The sequence below is a fragment of the Thalia democratica genome, chromosome 4 (assembly GCF_965202585.1).
Source record: "Thalia democratica chromosome 4, ktThaDemo2.hap1.1, whole genome shotgun sequence".
Classification (NCBI taxonomy): domain Eukaryota; kingdom Metazoa; phylum Chordata; class Thaliacea; order Salpida; family Salpidae; genus Thalia; species Thalia democratica.
The window spans coordinates 61911694-61928312 of record NC_139168.1 but is presented as its reverse complement, the minus strand read 5'-3'; the positions used below and the strand labels follow the sequence as shown (position 1 = coordinate 61928312).

The 16619-nt window shown below is 26.0% G+C and overlaps 1 long non-coding RNA gene across 1 annotated transcript; it reads right to left on the bottom strand.

The window, feature by feature from the left end:
- Positions 1–8979: 8979 nt before the first annotated feature.
- Positions 8980–16221, bottom strand: LOC145834295 (uncharacterized). The gene is made up of 23 exons (XR_014369782.1): positions 16189–16221; positions 14764–14864; positions 14417–14464; positions 14134–14185; positions 13639–13692; positions 13398–13452; positions 13199–13228; positions 12958–13021; positions 12723–12777; positions 12499–12551; positions 12279–12331; positions 12061–12112; positions 11816–11873; positions 11598–11643; positions 11351–11403; positions 11133–11175; positions 10923–10976; positions 10708–10749; positions 10447–10505; positions 10220–10269; positions 9958–10036; positions 9489–9543; positions 8980–9093 (listed from the first exon to the last, which is right to left on the bottom strand). It is a non-coding gene; the product is annotated as an uncharacterized LOC145834295 (long non-coding RNA).
- Between the last annotated feature and the right edge of the window lie 398 nt (positions 16222–16619).

Sequence of the window (16619 nt, the reverse complement as noted above, 5' to 3'; positions counted from 1 at the left end):
GATATTAGCATCTCATTTTAGTATTTTAAAGCTTGTGAATAAAAATATTTTTCATTATTCTCAAAACAAGCTTTTGCAAAACAATTTTTATAACTCTCTAAACAATTTTCTTAAAACAATAAATATTATTGATTACTTAAAGGAGTTAATTTCATTCCGACGAGTATATATCGGCGTTTTGTCTTTCAAATACGCGTTAAAGTTAGTTGCAAATTTATTACGCGGTACGATCAAGTAACGTTTTACTTCAATTATTGAGAATCAAGAAAACGTCTACACAGCGGAGTTGATGTTAGTATTTATGTAACTTTACGATTGTTGATACTTTTTATAGATTTTATTTGTGTCGTGATTTAATAGTTTCTTTCTTCAGAACTAAGAATTATTATTGAAAATAAAGTAAATTGCATTTATTCAAAGTGTGTTTTATTCATAATTTAGGAATAAGTTTGTAACTATATTAAACTATCTCAAAAGCAAGCTATTTGTTTAAAGTGGAAACCACGCAGTGTCTTTTAAGAACCTTGAATCTTCTGGTTAGGATCTTTAAGCAGTCAACAGAATAAATGCAAACAAACAACAATGACGATATCAATTTTAATAATTTTCATCAAGCAGAGATGATGAAAGATAATGCTGAATTTTATCCGTCAAACAGCATTCAACAACAATTTAGAAAATCAAGCGAAGTTAAGCAGCTAACAAATGAAGAAGAGTTAAGAGTTTTGCAAATGCAAATAAAAAAACTAAATAATAGATTAAAGCAGTCTAGATCACCACATTACGAACGTGCGATGCTAGAAAAACGCGAACCTTTTTACGATGATTACGAAAAAAGTAATCAAAATAATTTAAACATTTTTAGCGACACATTTAAGGCGCAAAGACTAAGTAAAAAGTTTAAAAGGTTAGACTTTGTAAGAAACCCTCGTGATATTATTAGTTTTTTCGAAGAGGAAATGTTAAATGAAAATATTTCTAGTAATACAGAAAAGTATAAATTTTTAACTGGGTTTTGGCCGAGAGAAGAGTTGTCAGACTATTATAAAATGACAGAACGAGGTGAAAGAAATTACAGTTCTTTAAAAAATTTTTTTATTAAAAGGGACAATCATTTAGCTGAAATTTTAGATAAAGTTCCAATTTGGGATGATTGTACGAACTTTAATAAAATATTTGCTACAGCCGTGAGTTGGGCCAAATGTCCAGAGCAGGACAGAATTAAATTTTTTCTTGCATACTTAATGCCCTTTTCGATTAAAAATAAGATTAGGGATTATTTTGATGAAAGCTTAGAAGTTTTAAAAAGAAAAGGACAAGCCATATGGAATGCTTATAAAGAAAACGCATTAATACCTAAGCAAGTTAATTACGATAGACTACAGCAGTATGAGCAAAATCATTATAAGTCTAAAATAAATTACCATAAGCGAGTTTGTCGTAATAATCAACAAAATTTTTATTTAAGAGATAATGGTATTAATCATAATTTCAATTATCGTCAACATAATCAAGATAGAGATAATCTTAAACTAAGAAAATCGTACAATGGGAATAGTAGTAATGCTATTAACATAGCACAGTGTTTGTCATGTCATCAACACTTACTTACAAAAACATCTAATACAACCAAAGAGTTTCAAACAGCCAAAGAAAAAGCTCAGGTAACCAAAAACACTATAGCATTTGGAGTAACTGGTCAAGTAGTATGGTTTAATGTTCGCAAAGGTTACGGTTTTATTCAACGTGATGATCGGAACAGCGATATTTTTGTTCATTATACAGCTATCGTCAAAAATAACCCTAACAAATTCTTAAGGTCTCTTGCACAAGGAGAAAAAGTTCAGTTTGATATTGTTGTAGGTGAAAATAACATGTCAGAAGCCGCAAACGTGACAGGTCCTAATGGTAAAACAGTTCAAGGGTCTAAGTACGCTGTAGATAAGAATTTAAACTACAACCAAAAGTTTCAACAAAAAAGATTAAACGGAAACTATTGCTCAAGTAACCTCCAACAGCAGAAAAGAAAAGCTAATAGAGCTTATAAGCAAGCTTTTGCTTTTACAGCAAAACAAGGTAAACTTAGCAAAGAAAAACATCAGAAACAACAGCAGAAAAATATCAGTTACAATAAAAAATATGATAGCGAGCCAAAACATCAGGTGCCAACATTGCAGTTTAAAAGTTATAAACAAGACTCAGGCTACTACAATTCTTCAAAAACAAAATCACAAATTAGCGTATCAAGCAACATATTAGCTAAAGAGAAAAACAATTTGGCAGTACTTAATTCCTTTGACAAAAAAGAAATTATAACACAGAATAAAAAAGAGTCAGAATTACTAATAGCAGGTCTAAAACTTTTAACATTTATCATAAAGCCTTTTGAAGATAAAATATAAGTATTTTCACAAAACTAACGAAACGGATTTTAATAAAGGTAAACAATTGTAATTTTTTATGAACATGAACACCTATTTTAATATTTTTTAAACTCAGGTAGTGTTTTTAAGAAATTATACTGAAAGAAACTATTAAGTGTGTTTATTTTGTATTTTTTTCTGATAAAATATCTGAATTGTAAAATTTTATAGCTTTTTTACTTTTAATGATGTGTTATGAAGTTTTTTATATTATAAATTACAGTTTAGCAATTGAACTATTAATTAAAAGCTATCAAATAGCAATTATAAAATAGAAAAGTTTTATAAGCCTATTTTTATATTGAGATTTTAGTAACTACATTTCACTCTAACTTTAAAACAAAACTGATTTATCAGATTTTTTGCTCGTAAAATAATCAAGTTCAAGTTTAAAGCTTTCAATTCGACTCGTGATAAACTTTTCCTATAAATTTTGAATTTAAAAGTACTTTCAACTCCCATTTAGTTTTGACTGTTAAAGATCGAAAAAAAAAGCACTCGCTAAGTTTTTCTCTTTATTAATTTCTACAATGCATAAGTTTTGTGTCACATTAAAAAGAAATACTTTATACTTGAATCCTATAATGTTTGTGCATGAAAATACTGCTTATTGTTTTGTAAAATATTTTAAAGAAAATGTTTTCTGTTTTGTTTATTAAAGTTTGCGAGTTGAATATTAAGAACATATGTTTTTCTAAGTTAAAAACAAAATTAAAGTTTTTCATGTTTTTTAAAATATTAAATTTCTATTCAATGCATCTTTAAATGCTTAATTTTTTTTTGTTTTGTATAACAAAATAGGTTTGAAAGTAAATACTGACAGTTTCGTTATTGTCTTGTGGCATAATAACATAGAAGTTTTTACTAAACTTTCTTGAAAGAATATCTCAACTTTTTTTTTGAGCCGCGTATTTTTGAAATGAATACTACAATGATGGCCAATGAAAAGATGAATTTTTTCTATGTCAAAAAGTGATTTCGATGAATTTTTGAATTTGAAGTTTAGAGAAAAACAAGCGAATTAAAACAATTCGTTCCTGCTAAATAAACCACCGTAGAAGAGAACGGAAGAGAAATGCCGGAATACAACAAGCCCGAGGACAACAAGCCCAAGGACAAGAACTTCGAGGACAACAAGCCAGAAGCCAACTAAATGACTATCATTGTTACCTTGTTGTGTATTATCTTAGTTTTTGTAAATTATGTAATTTTTGAGATAATAAGTATTCAGTTTCTTTTTCTTACTTTTTTTTTACCCGGCTTTTTAACAATTATAAAAAAGTTTAAAGTTAAGTAGGATTTTAAGGATATTAATTATTTAAAACCAGGCTTTAAACGTTAAAATTTAAAATTTAAAAAGAAACAATGTAATGATATTAGCATCTCATTTTAGTATTTTAAAGCTTGTGAATAAAAATATTTTTCATTATTCTCAAAACAAGCTTTTGCAAAACAATTTTTATAACTCTCTAAACAATTTTCTTAAAACAATAAATATTATTGATTACTTAAAGGAGTTAATTTCATTCCGACGAGTATATATCGGCGTTTTGTCTTTCAAATACGCGTTAAAGTTAGTTGCAAATTTATTACGCGGTACGATCAAGTAACGTTTTACTTCAATTATTGAGAATCAAGAAAACGTCTACACAGCGGAGTTGATGTTAGTATTTATGTAACTTTACGATTGTTGATACTTTTTATAGATTTTATTTGTGTCGTGATTTAATAGTTTCTTTCTTCAGAACTAAGAATTATTATTGAAAATAAAGTAAATTGCATTTATTCAAAGTGTGTTTTATTCATAATTTAGGAATAAGTTTGTAACTATATTAAACTATCTCGAAAGTAAAGTCCTATTTGTTTAAAGCTTGTGTTTTGTTTTTATACGTAGCTTTAGTAAGAAGACAACTTATCTAAAAGTACAGAAGTTATAACATCGGCCTTGCTATCTTATTATTAGTTTGTACTGCATAACATAAAACATAGGTAAAAAATAATTCAAACCTATAAAATAGTACATACTTAATTAATTCTCAAAATCGACAGTTTTACAGCAGTTTTCTAACTAAATTAGTTAATAAAAAGTCTTATATGGCCTTTCGTATATAATATCATGTACAACTTTTAAATAATACCAAAAACCTATGAGCTAAAGTTAAAAGATAAAGTTATGAAAATTTTAAGGTGATATTAAAAAATTACTATAACAGAAATATACAATTAGTTAAAGTATATTAAAGTAAGATACAGTTTTACAGAGAAGAAATATATTTGAATAAAGCATTTATTATTCATAAGGATCTGATTGAAATTGTTATTACTTATTAAGTAAAACATTGATTTATAAATAAATTCGGAATCAATGAACTTGATCTTTTTCCTTGAATGCAAATTGAGAACTGATGGTTACTCTTAAAATAAATTAGAAGTATACAAATGTACAACAGCATGAATACTAGCATTAATAATAGTTCTATAGACTTTTAAAAGTTCTAATTTAGGTAATACTGCGCATAACTTGTGGTTTAGAAACTAATTACGAATAATTCCAGCAGGAACATTTCCATCATAACGCTCATCAGGACAGTTAACTGTGGGCCAAACTCCTAATGACTTGAAAAATGAGAGCAATATTTAGGTTTTAGTTTGATCAAAGGGATTTTTTACCAAGAGGACATTTGCATATATGAAATTTTATTAGGTTGCAATGAGGATATTGTTTACATATATTTTGAGATTTTACCGATGACTACTTGATTGAACTGAAGGATAAACCTTACTAAACACGTTAAATGGATTTTGACGACTTTTATCTACTTTAGTTTGTAGCAATCACTATTATATTTGATAAAATTTATACTTAGAGTGTTTTTTGTTATTATTTAATATTCTACTATGTAGGTATATTTAGTCTTTCACATAAGTTTTCAAAAATGGACTAAATAAATTATTAACTAAAATCACTGTTAGAAAATATACAAAACAATCTTAGATAAATTTAGTTTTTATCTTTATTCTTTAAGGAAACTTTAAGGAAAGTTTAAATGTTTTTTTTTTGTATATTTATTGTTTACATGGTTTGTCTTGCTTCAGTATTTTTATACTTGAAGAGCAACAAATAATTTCCATAACTTCCACTGTACGGCGACAAATGTAACATTGATCAACAATGTAACAAATGGTCTTTGGATATAAGTGTATAATCTACCAGACCGGGAAACCTGGCTTTTTTTAAAATCGTAATACTGATTTAAAAAGTAGATCAGTTTTCTGCTATATTTTGGTTTTAAATTATGAACGACTCCTAAAAGTTTCAATCAACTAAAAATTGCAAGAATTTATTTTCCCGTTCAAAAACAAATTATATACTTCAATAAATTTCACACTTAAGTTGTAACAAAAACTTGCCTTAAAACAGAATTGCTAAATTATAGAGCAGTATCATATATTTCACCTTTTTTTTATTGATGTTGATTAGTTTTACGAATATTTTTAACTGTTTTCTTGTTGCTACAGAAGTTAAAAAAAAAAATATAAGGTTAATTCTTAGCTTGAACTTTACAGGCATATGTTTTTCTTTTAAAATGGATCTATAAATAAATGTTTATTTATAGTTATCTTAATTCCTTCTTTTTGATAAACCAACATTTACTTTTGTATTTTTTTTGTTATAATTTTAATACATTTATTCTAAAATAAATCGTTTTCAAAAATTTTTTTATTATAAGCTGGACAATTTATTTAGTACAGAGTTTTCCAAACCTTTTTTCTTAACTTGAATTAACCCTTTATAAAAATTAAAAAGCAATGCCCCCTCATATTGATTTCTTAAAAACAAACCGTTTAATTATCTAGCTAGACATAAAATTTTTCATCTTCATTATTAAGACCAGAATATCTAGGGCAAGTTTTAAATTATGGCCTTTTCGCCGCTTTGCAGTTATTGTTTTAACACTCATACATCCCACTTTTGGAAACCCTTACCTATTGGATAAAATATACTGAGATAATAAATTAAGCGATATCTCACCAAAACTAGAAAAAGAATCGATCAATAAACCAAAACTATTGAACTTAATTAAGCTTCAATAAAGATGTAGTATTATTTTAAGCAACATTCGACTACTATAAAATAACTTGTACAAGTTGAGTTTTTGTAAAGCGTTTTTTAAATAGTTCTCGATTTTTTAGATTAAACTTCAAGTTATGCAGGCTGCGAGGATTTATTTTTCTCCGACCTATAGAATTTTTTTATGTATTAAAAACTGGAATAGACTGAATCTTTAATTTACATCTGATATGTTTCAAACAGGGACCGTATGAGCAATCAAATAGTTGTGCTAAAAATTAGTGTTAGGTATAATAGCATAGGGCTTCCTCGCTATTTCGGCCACGATAGGCTTTTTATACAAATAAATAGCTGTTTTCTTTCAACGTGACCACTAGTTTTTCTTCCAGGCTTTTGGTTCTAATTTCAGTTCAGCTTAAGCCAAAAAACTGTATTAAATATTATAAAAAAAGACGAAAATATTACTTACAAATGAAAGGACATATAAATTTTATCTATGAGATTTTTCGTTATAACGTTCAAAATTTTATTACTTATGTAATATAATAAATTTTATTTATTATGTAAAAATTCTAGTTGTTTTTTAAGTTTTTCGATACCGTCACCAGCCTGTTTTAATAATCTACCCATTTTTATGTTGTGCAATCCATGCAATCAAACGCTTACTGAATTTTTCGTTAGTTTTTTTGTAACTTAATAAGCAGTTTATTATGTCAAAACGAATTAAATTTAAACTATACTTATTTATAGCGGCTTCTCCAAGAAAAATAAGGAAGAAAATTTACCATGTAATAAAAATTACATATAATTCCACTATAAAATTTTCTTTAGATCGTTTACAATGTTATTTGTGGTGGCCACATGGAATATAAGTTAAATTTTTACAGGGTGGCGTCTTTGAGTGCCATACAATTAGCAATAGGGCGGTTTTTAGAAATCGGTTAGTGCTAAGGTGAAGGTCTCTTCAGTTTACTTTAGATTTTGCACTGGTGTTTTTATGTTATTTCCAAAATATAAAAAAATTCGACCAGAAAATTATAAGAGTTGGAAAATAAGCACCTCACTATTTACTTTAATTTAGTTGAGATATTTGCCTATTATTATGAAAACATTATTTAAGTCAAATAAATATCGCAACTGAATGTATGATTTACTGGGCAGTACTTCACTTAAAATTATTTGATGACTATTTACATTTGAATTTTCATGCCTGTTCGTATACATTTGGTTAGTTTGATTTGTTTATAATACAAACGAGTATATAGAAGTGGTTTCAATAATAACATGTGATGATATATTTATAAGAGCGTTCTCTATACTACGACTTAAATTAACTTCGTCGGTTATTATCACCTTATGAAGCAGTTTTGGATCAACTAGTATAATATATATATCATAACAGAAAAACCAAAGCTAATAGACATGGATGATACTTGTTTTATATTAGAATATTAGATACAGTAGACTACCGCTTAAGTACGCAAATTGAACCCGACCAAAAAGTGCGTACTTAGCATGGGTAGTAAGTACTTTTTGACGACATAGTATAATATGAAATTTAGCTGTTTGTTTTCTTTCTTACAAGTAGCCACCAAATAAACAAGTCTTTTTATTTTAAATAACATTTAATACATAATTCTAATCTGCAAAATTTTGTAATAGATTTTAATATAATTTATTTTTTCCATAAAAAGTTTTTACATAATTAATACATACATTTAGTATAGAAAGTGAATGATATAAAAAAGAATATTTAGTAATTTTTTCCATATTTTGTTTTGTTAGAGGGAAAGTACCAAACTACATTGTGTTTACCAAACATTTCCAAAACATCAATGTGTGTACTTACATTTAAATTAAATTATGACTTAACTATGCTGTATTTGTAAGTTTTTTATTACTTTTTCATCTAGATTTATTTATTTTATAGCATTACAGCTCAAATATCAGTATTCTTTTCACTTTTCTGCAACGACTACATAAGTATTTAGTTATAAACATTTAATAGCATCTAATAATTTGATATAAATATATTTAAAAAAAAATTTAATAATATATAAAAAAAGTAGAATGTTATTTTGTCTTTCTGGATAAGTGCGTACTTAAGGCGGGGTGCGTACCAAAAAAAAGTGCGTACTTAAGCGGTAGTCTACTGTAATTAAACAGTTGCCTTTAATTATAAAGGCACTGAAAGGTATTGCACTAAATTTACTTGGACTAAGTCGATCTAGTTACTAATACTTTGAGCAAGCTTAGGTATTAACTTCATTGAAAACTATTAATTTACTTAAAATATTTTTATTCAACCTTAAAATTACATTCTCTTTGGTTTTAAATGAATCCGTTTTTTCTCAGCCCTAAGTTTATTTTACCTATCAATCTTGTAGTTGATGGTTAGCACAGTGTATGTGATAAAATCAATACATGTTAGAAGTTTTCAATTTACATAAAGTTCTACATAAAAACAACAATTATTTTTTTAACATTCTTTTATTACAACTAAACACAAATATTTATCTTATCTTCGTTTTTTCAATTCTGCGATTGTATCCTCCACTCTGGATTGTGTACGTTTTGATTGCAGACTGGAGACTGCACCTATAAGAAATCAGTTTTAGTAAGTGAGCCCGATTAACAGTATGAGAGCATGTAAGTGTAATTTTCAACTTTTAAAACGTACTTAGTTTTTCTGACATAGTATTAAAAGAAATGTTTCATAATATAAGTTTTAGATAAATCAAAACTTTTCTTTTATCATTTTAAAGACAGTATACACAAATGTTGTTTATATTCTTGAGTGGTATGATCACATAACATCATCCACTCACCCACAAATACAATCTCTATTTAATTTTCTCCCATTCGACAGACCACAGAGCAATAAAAAACATTACGACATCATATCGGAAATATATGCGTCACGATATCTTTCTACTCAATGGTGCTTTTTAGGGAGGTTTTATTTGCATGTACGCAAAACATGAAATGCTTACCTCTCGTTTATTTCCATTTGCCTATCATCTATTCTGCTCAACTAAATTTCCACACCTAATAAGATATTATTGTTATCAATAGTTAAAAATTTGTTTAGTGAAATGTTTATAAATTATTTCAAATAAAACATTTGTTTGATTTCAAAATTTTGTGCTTACTCATTCAGTAAAATTATTATTAAATTAATCTTTTAAACTTCAGATAATATAAAATTTCAATACGTTTCAACAACCTAGTTATACAAGTTTTCAACTTAATTTGCAAGATTAAATTATTTACAAATTTAAAATATAGTTATGTTGGAATGTAAACTACAAATCAGTAAGAATATGATACATATTATATACCACACAATGGTTCTGTAGTTTTTATTAATTTTGCATAATTCTGGCCAATATTTACACATACAAGTAAAATTGGAATCCGTTATGCCACTTAATTAGTAGACTGTTTTTATTTGAAACTTACATTCAAGGAGCCCAATTTCAATCAAAGATTGTGGTTACATTCTTTCACCTTCATTCTGGAAACTTTTCATAAATTTTTCCTGAAAGTAATACTAATATTAACAGAAAATTTATGTTTACTAGAAATATTTCAAGTTTAATTATAGCTCAGGATGAAGACAAGTTTCTCATCATTTATTTTATTGACGGGGAAAAAATTGACATCATTGCTTATATTATTAGCAAAATAAGATTATTAAATCAAGTTCAAAACTTTAACTAACCTTCTATTATTCAATTTTCTACGGATTAATGAGCAACACTTCTAAAAATTCTGTAGATTTTATTCATTTTAATATTGAAGCATTGTATCACTAAGGTTTGTTTTAAGACATTATTTTATCAGTAGTAGAAGAAAATCAACAAAATTATTTCTGATCTGTTGAGCTTTATGTGATCATCAGCAAAACAAAAATAAATATTAAAATATAGAAATTTATTTTATAATTACCTGAAAATTAGCCTCCTATGAAACGTGGTTGACAAACGCTGACAAGTGAGTGGTGAAATCTGAAAAGGTATTTTATTAACAATTGAACTTTTTAATAAAAGGTTTCAGATAAATTTTTGATAGTATCAGATTGTTTCCCTTTTGATTTCATTTTAAAAAATCATCGGTGCAATTATCTTCATTTAGTACTATTTCAGTTTAACTAAGAACAAACACGTACTTACCTATTGAAAAAATACTTTTTCTTCAACACGTACTTACCTATTGAAAAAATACTTTTTCTTCATCTTGATTATATTGAAGCTGTAATTGTATAAAAGTTTAGATTGCTTAAATTTTAGAGAAAAAAAATTACTACATAATAATTGTTTCAGAAAGTATCCAAAAAGAATATCAGCAATACATTTAAGACAGGGCAAGTCAATTTCATCATTATAATCTTAGTTATAAAACTCATAAATTAAACTAAAACCAACCTTGAAACATCAAGACCTTTCACTGGCTGTTTCACATCAAATGGAGATTCCTCCCTAAAAAATTAGACCGTAAATACTGTTCTAAAATGTTTAATATTGATTTAATTAGCCCACTTTATTAAAATTACTCATTGTTTCACTACTCCTAACAGTATTTGTCATTTTTTTTTATTATTTTAATAAAATGATAATTTAACTAAAATTACTAACCATGTATGTTACACAGCTCACAATTGCTTTCTGAACTTTGTACCTATTGATAATAATAGGTATTAGACTAATGCTAACAGATTGTTGTACTACTTGAAAATATTTTTTTTATTCAGTTCTCCAAGGTAAATTTTCATTAGAAACTCAAACACTAAGCGAAGTTGATCATCATGTATAAAAGACTAGTTTAGTTAATTCAAAATTTAATAAAAACTAACACATATTCAGAATTGGTAAATTCTTATGGTATTGTTTCCATTAATTGTTCATTCTGTAAAGATTCAACTTTTTAGAAATTAAGTTTTACAACTTCTTTATTTTTAATATAGTTATCACTAATCAGTTCTCCAAGGTTAATTTTCATATAAATTAATCAAACACAGCGAAGATTTATCATCATTTTTACACTATATATATATATATATATATTTATACAACTATAATTTCAATTCATAGTTCACAAACCTTACCAGCAGACGTCTTTGACATGGAGTTTGGAAATTCCTTCAATCTATAATGATAGATTGAATTATTGAATTTGTTTAAAATAGACCAAAGTTAATTTAATTATTATTTAGTTTCAGTGATCTCAATGAAAATCAGCATTATTTACTAAGTGGCCTGGACACAAATTTTCATCATTAACTAAAATATTATTTTTTTGTAATATAATATCAGCTTACTTGGTAGAGGTAGTTCTGATTAGATTGACTTAGTCTTGATAGAAGTGATGTAGGGTTTCTGTTAAAAATGTTTTTATAATTTTGAGTAATATTAACCACTAAGTTAACTAATTAATTTATATTTGTTCAGAGACTCTAGTCACCATCAGAGAAATTCAGTTAGCTTGATAAAGTTATAATCATCACAAATTTATGTATAAAATCAAACTTAGTAGTATAAATTTAAGTATACTTATTTAACTTACCTCAAACAACCAACTAAGTCAATTTCGAATGAACTGTACTCACAAGACATATCTGTAAAAATTAAATAACCATTATTTTCTATTAATACATACAAATATAGGTTATATTAAAAATAAAGAATCAGGTTCTTGATTTAATCATTATTCATTGAGAGAGTTAAATTATCTTCATTTCCATTTGATAAGTTCAATATTAGTAAGGTAGATTTCAAACTAACTAATTTTAGTTCTGAATAGTTTGGTCATTGAATCATCAATCCAAATAGCTTTTCTACAAAAATGTTGCTAGTCAGTTAAGAAAACTATGATTTATTTCTTATATACTTGTTTTAGGCTCAGGATGAAGACAAGTTTCTCATCATTTATTTTATTGACGGGGAAAAAATTGACATCATTGCTTAAAATTTTTATTACAACAATAAAATTAATATCACTTACTAATTATAGTACTTGGTTCAGTTGATTATGTAGTCCAAGAAGCTGCTAGCAATCTATAAAAAAAAACCTATTACTATGAATTTAAGACTATGTTAACAATAATATTGAGAAATTTTTAATCAGTAATAAAAGAAAATCAACAAAATTACTTCTGATCTGTTGAGCTTTATGTGATCATCACTTAAAATTAAGAAAAAGGTCAAAATAATACAACTACAACTTACTATTAACAATTTTTTATCTTTTTGAATTTCATTCAACACCTTTTAGTAGTGTAACCTGTTTAAATAAATATTTTGAAATTTATATAGATTTCAGTTAAACAAATACTTTTTTTTAGTTCTTCATGCTCAGAAAGTATCCAAAAAGAGTATCAGCAACACAATTAAGACAGGGCAAGTCAATTTCATCAAAGCAAATTATTTCAAGTGTTAATAAATAATTATTTCATAAAGGTACCTTATCACTATTAGTTGACTTTCACTGGAAGTTGGGTTGTGTTCCCTATTTCATTGTGTTTCACCTATAAAAATGAATTTGTAATACATTAAGTAATTAAACATGTTTACTAGATATTTTAAAAGTTATCAGTTCTCCAAGGTTAATTTTCATTACAAAATCAAACACTAAGCGAAATTGATCATCATGTTAATTATTAGACTAAATTGGTAAAAATTCAAGTAAATTAAGTAGTTCTTACCTTTATGAAACTTCAAGCTTTGCATACATCCTGTAAAAAATTAAAGTTTAATTATCAGTTCATAAATACTATTAATTTCTACTGTCATTGAGTATATCAGTTCTCCAAGGTTAATTTTCATTTAACATAATCAAACACAGCAAAGAATTATCATCATTTTAAGTTTTGGAACAAAATTTATAATATACAAAACACTAACCATAACTTTTGAGATTGAGTATTTTCTAATCCAAATAATTTGTTGGGATGGGAACCTATAAAATGCTATTATTAACATTAATTGTTTTTATAATGTGTTAAATGCTAAAGCTACAATTAATTATTATCAGAAACACTTTTCTTTCACACTTTATCAGTACAGGTCTGTGTAAATTCATCATTTATAAATGATAAGCTTAATTTTAAAAAGAATGATTATATGTGATTAGAAACTATGATACCTTGTCCTCAGTTTCAAGTTGATGATGGTCATTGAATGGATTTTCTTCCATGTACTAAAAAAAATAAATTTATAAAATTTGTGAATTATCTAAAAAGCACAAAATTTATTTCAAATTTGTCAATTATGTTGATTGTATTCTTGAGTATTATAATTACATAATCATTATACACTCACCCACAAATACTATCTTTTAATTTAGCACAACTTTACCGTCCTCAAATGATACATAAAAATCATTAAGGTGAAAAATATGGGCATTACAGTTTATTAATATGTGAGCACTAGTTTAGATAACTTAAGTCAACTTTAACTTTTCAATTAACCTTATAAATCAGTTATTAACATCATCACTCAAGAATACACTAGAACAATTTTGTATGCAATAAAAACATAATTCTTACTATCAGTTTAACATGATATTATGCAAAGTACTATAAGTAAAATCATTTGTATGAATGCAATCTTATACAAAACCAGCTTTTTAAATACTCACATTATTATATGGTCCAAGCTGGCAAGGCATGATAAAATTCTATTTCCATGTTCTGTGAGTAATTATAGATATAAGTATATGAAGACTTAATAAATTATTTAGTTGATCATTGAAAAGAAATGTAAGAATTTTGGGCAGTCAATATTTGCATTTATTTACAAATACTGTACAGATAAATTCACATTAATTTTGCATCACTTATCCCCCTCAATATACCATTGAGAGAATATATCAAGGTCTACAAGTATGCTATATTTAATTAAAGTATTAATCAATTCCTTACTTTTGTAATGGGTTTTACTTCTACTTCGTCCTTTCTCACTTGGTTGACCTAAAAACATTTATACATTTTATTATGAAACATATTTTAAGATAAATATTATTCCAAATTTAATTTATTTTAGTTCTCATATCTCATAATCTTTGAATCACAGAGTTACTAGCCATTCTTACATGAAAAAATATGATGCAAATATGAACATCAGTTCATAATGTCATTTTGAATAGAATTTGACAAATAAATATTTGTCATTCATCAAATTCAACACAGAAAAATGCCTATTCAACTCTCTAGGCAAGTTTTTAATCATTGAACTTAGACAAAATGCATATATATTTGGTAGCAATTACCTTACTAGTTCCTAGAAACTAAGATGACAGCTGTTGATTGTCTGACACGAGGTTGATCCAGCAGCTCCCCAATCATTGTGGGATAAATTGATGAAATGAATCTGAATGATAAATAACTTGTTAGATTATAGATAACCTTAATATATAGATTGTAAAAATGAGTATAGATTGTAAATACACATATGTGTCATGCCTCATTAAACAACAACTATAATCACAATGTTAAAATTAACATTGTAAGCAGGAGTTTAGTGTCAGCAGAATTTAGCTGGTTTTTGATTGGTCGACAATTACATTTCACTGAAAGAAATATAATTTTTAATACAATCAATAGCTGTTGCTATATTATTAAAATCCAATTAATTAATTATAAAGAAAAAGAATGAGAACAAAAATGTTCAAATTTACAACAGCCCACATAACAAATATAACTAAAAAATTTGATAATAAAGATGTTCATATTATTATTTCATGTGGACCACATAATGGTTTTTCCACACTTATGTAAACAAGTGTGGAAATAATTTAAAATATTTAATTTAACTTTTTATTTTTAGGTTGTACTTTAACTGACTTCTCCACATACTTATATATATATATCTGTGTTTTAATATGTATATCCTTCACTTATATAAATATTTAATATAAAATAACTGATTGGATATCATCTAACTTTATAGTGCAGTAGAAACTGACAGTACCTAATAAAGTGTTATTACTTTATTAATCTTAACAATTGCACTATACTCAAACTTCCCCTTTAATACAATAGTCAAACAATCAATTATTGGGTATATTTATTGTCTTTAAAAATGTAAGTTGATAAAAATTTTATGAGGTATAGTAGTTAATAAGTATTTAATTTCAAAAAATTATTTTTCATAAAAATTCATGCTAAATTTAATATTTAATAAATGTTTGTGTAAATAAATATTCTAGTACAACTTATTTTTAAAAACTATTTTAGACCAACTGGCATTAATATAATTAATGCAAATTAATTATTTTAGTTTACACAGTACATTTGTTCACAATCTTAATAAATAGTATAAAATTATGTAAACAAGGTCATGTACACAAATCTACATTATATTTAAAACTACAATAATTTATTAAGGTAACTCATAGCTAAATAATTAAAATATAGAATTAAGTGTGTGAATCAGCTATAACTAGTCAAGTTAGCTTTATAAATTTTTAAGCATAATAATTTTAGCACATAGATTTTAAACATGCATATATATAAAATTTAATATATGGTGATTATTAACAAATTGTGTAACTAATAGTAGATCTTATTTTTTTATAGGCTAACTTTACAGTTTCTTATCATCATTAACAAATAAAATAACTATAAAATTTTAATACTTGAAATATCTGCTTTGTTAAATTTTTATCTTCTAATATATATTGTAATCTAAATACCTTTTACTCTTGGCTGTAGTTAGCATTGCTTGTGGCAGAAAGAAATAAATAGTATCTCTGATTTTTTGTTAAAAGCTTTCGTACGAATTTGAACTTTTTATGAACACAAGAAACCATTTTGGAATTTTTAGAGTGAGCAGAGCTAATTTTCTATTTTTTAAAATCAAGTGTTGTTTACAATCAGTTTTTTTAAGCATTTATAAAATTTAACGAAAAATTAATACAAAAATTTTTTTAAAAATAGAAATTAGTGCTTGTTTTCATAAAAAGATACTTTTGCATTGTTTACAATAAGTTCAAGCTGACTTGTACTTTACTTTATTTCTGATGTATTTAAATAAAGTCCTAATTTGTTTTAAAACTATTCAAAATCTCTAAAGTTGCCAATATTTTTGAAATTAAGTTTCACTACATTTCAACTATTAAATTAG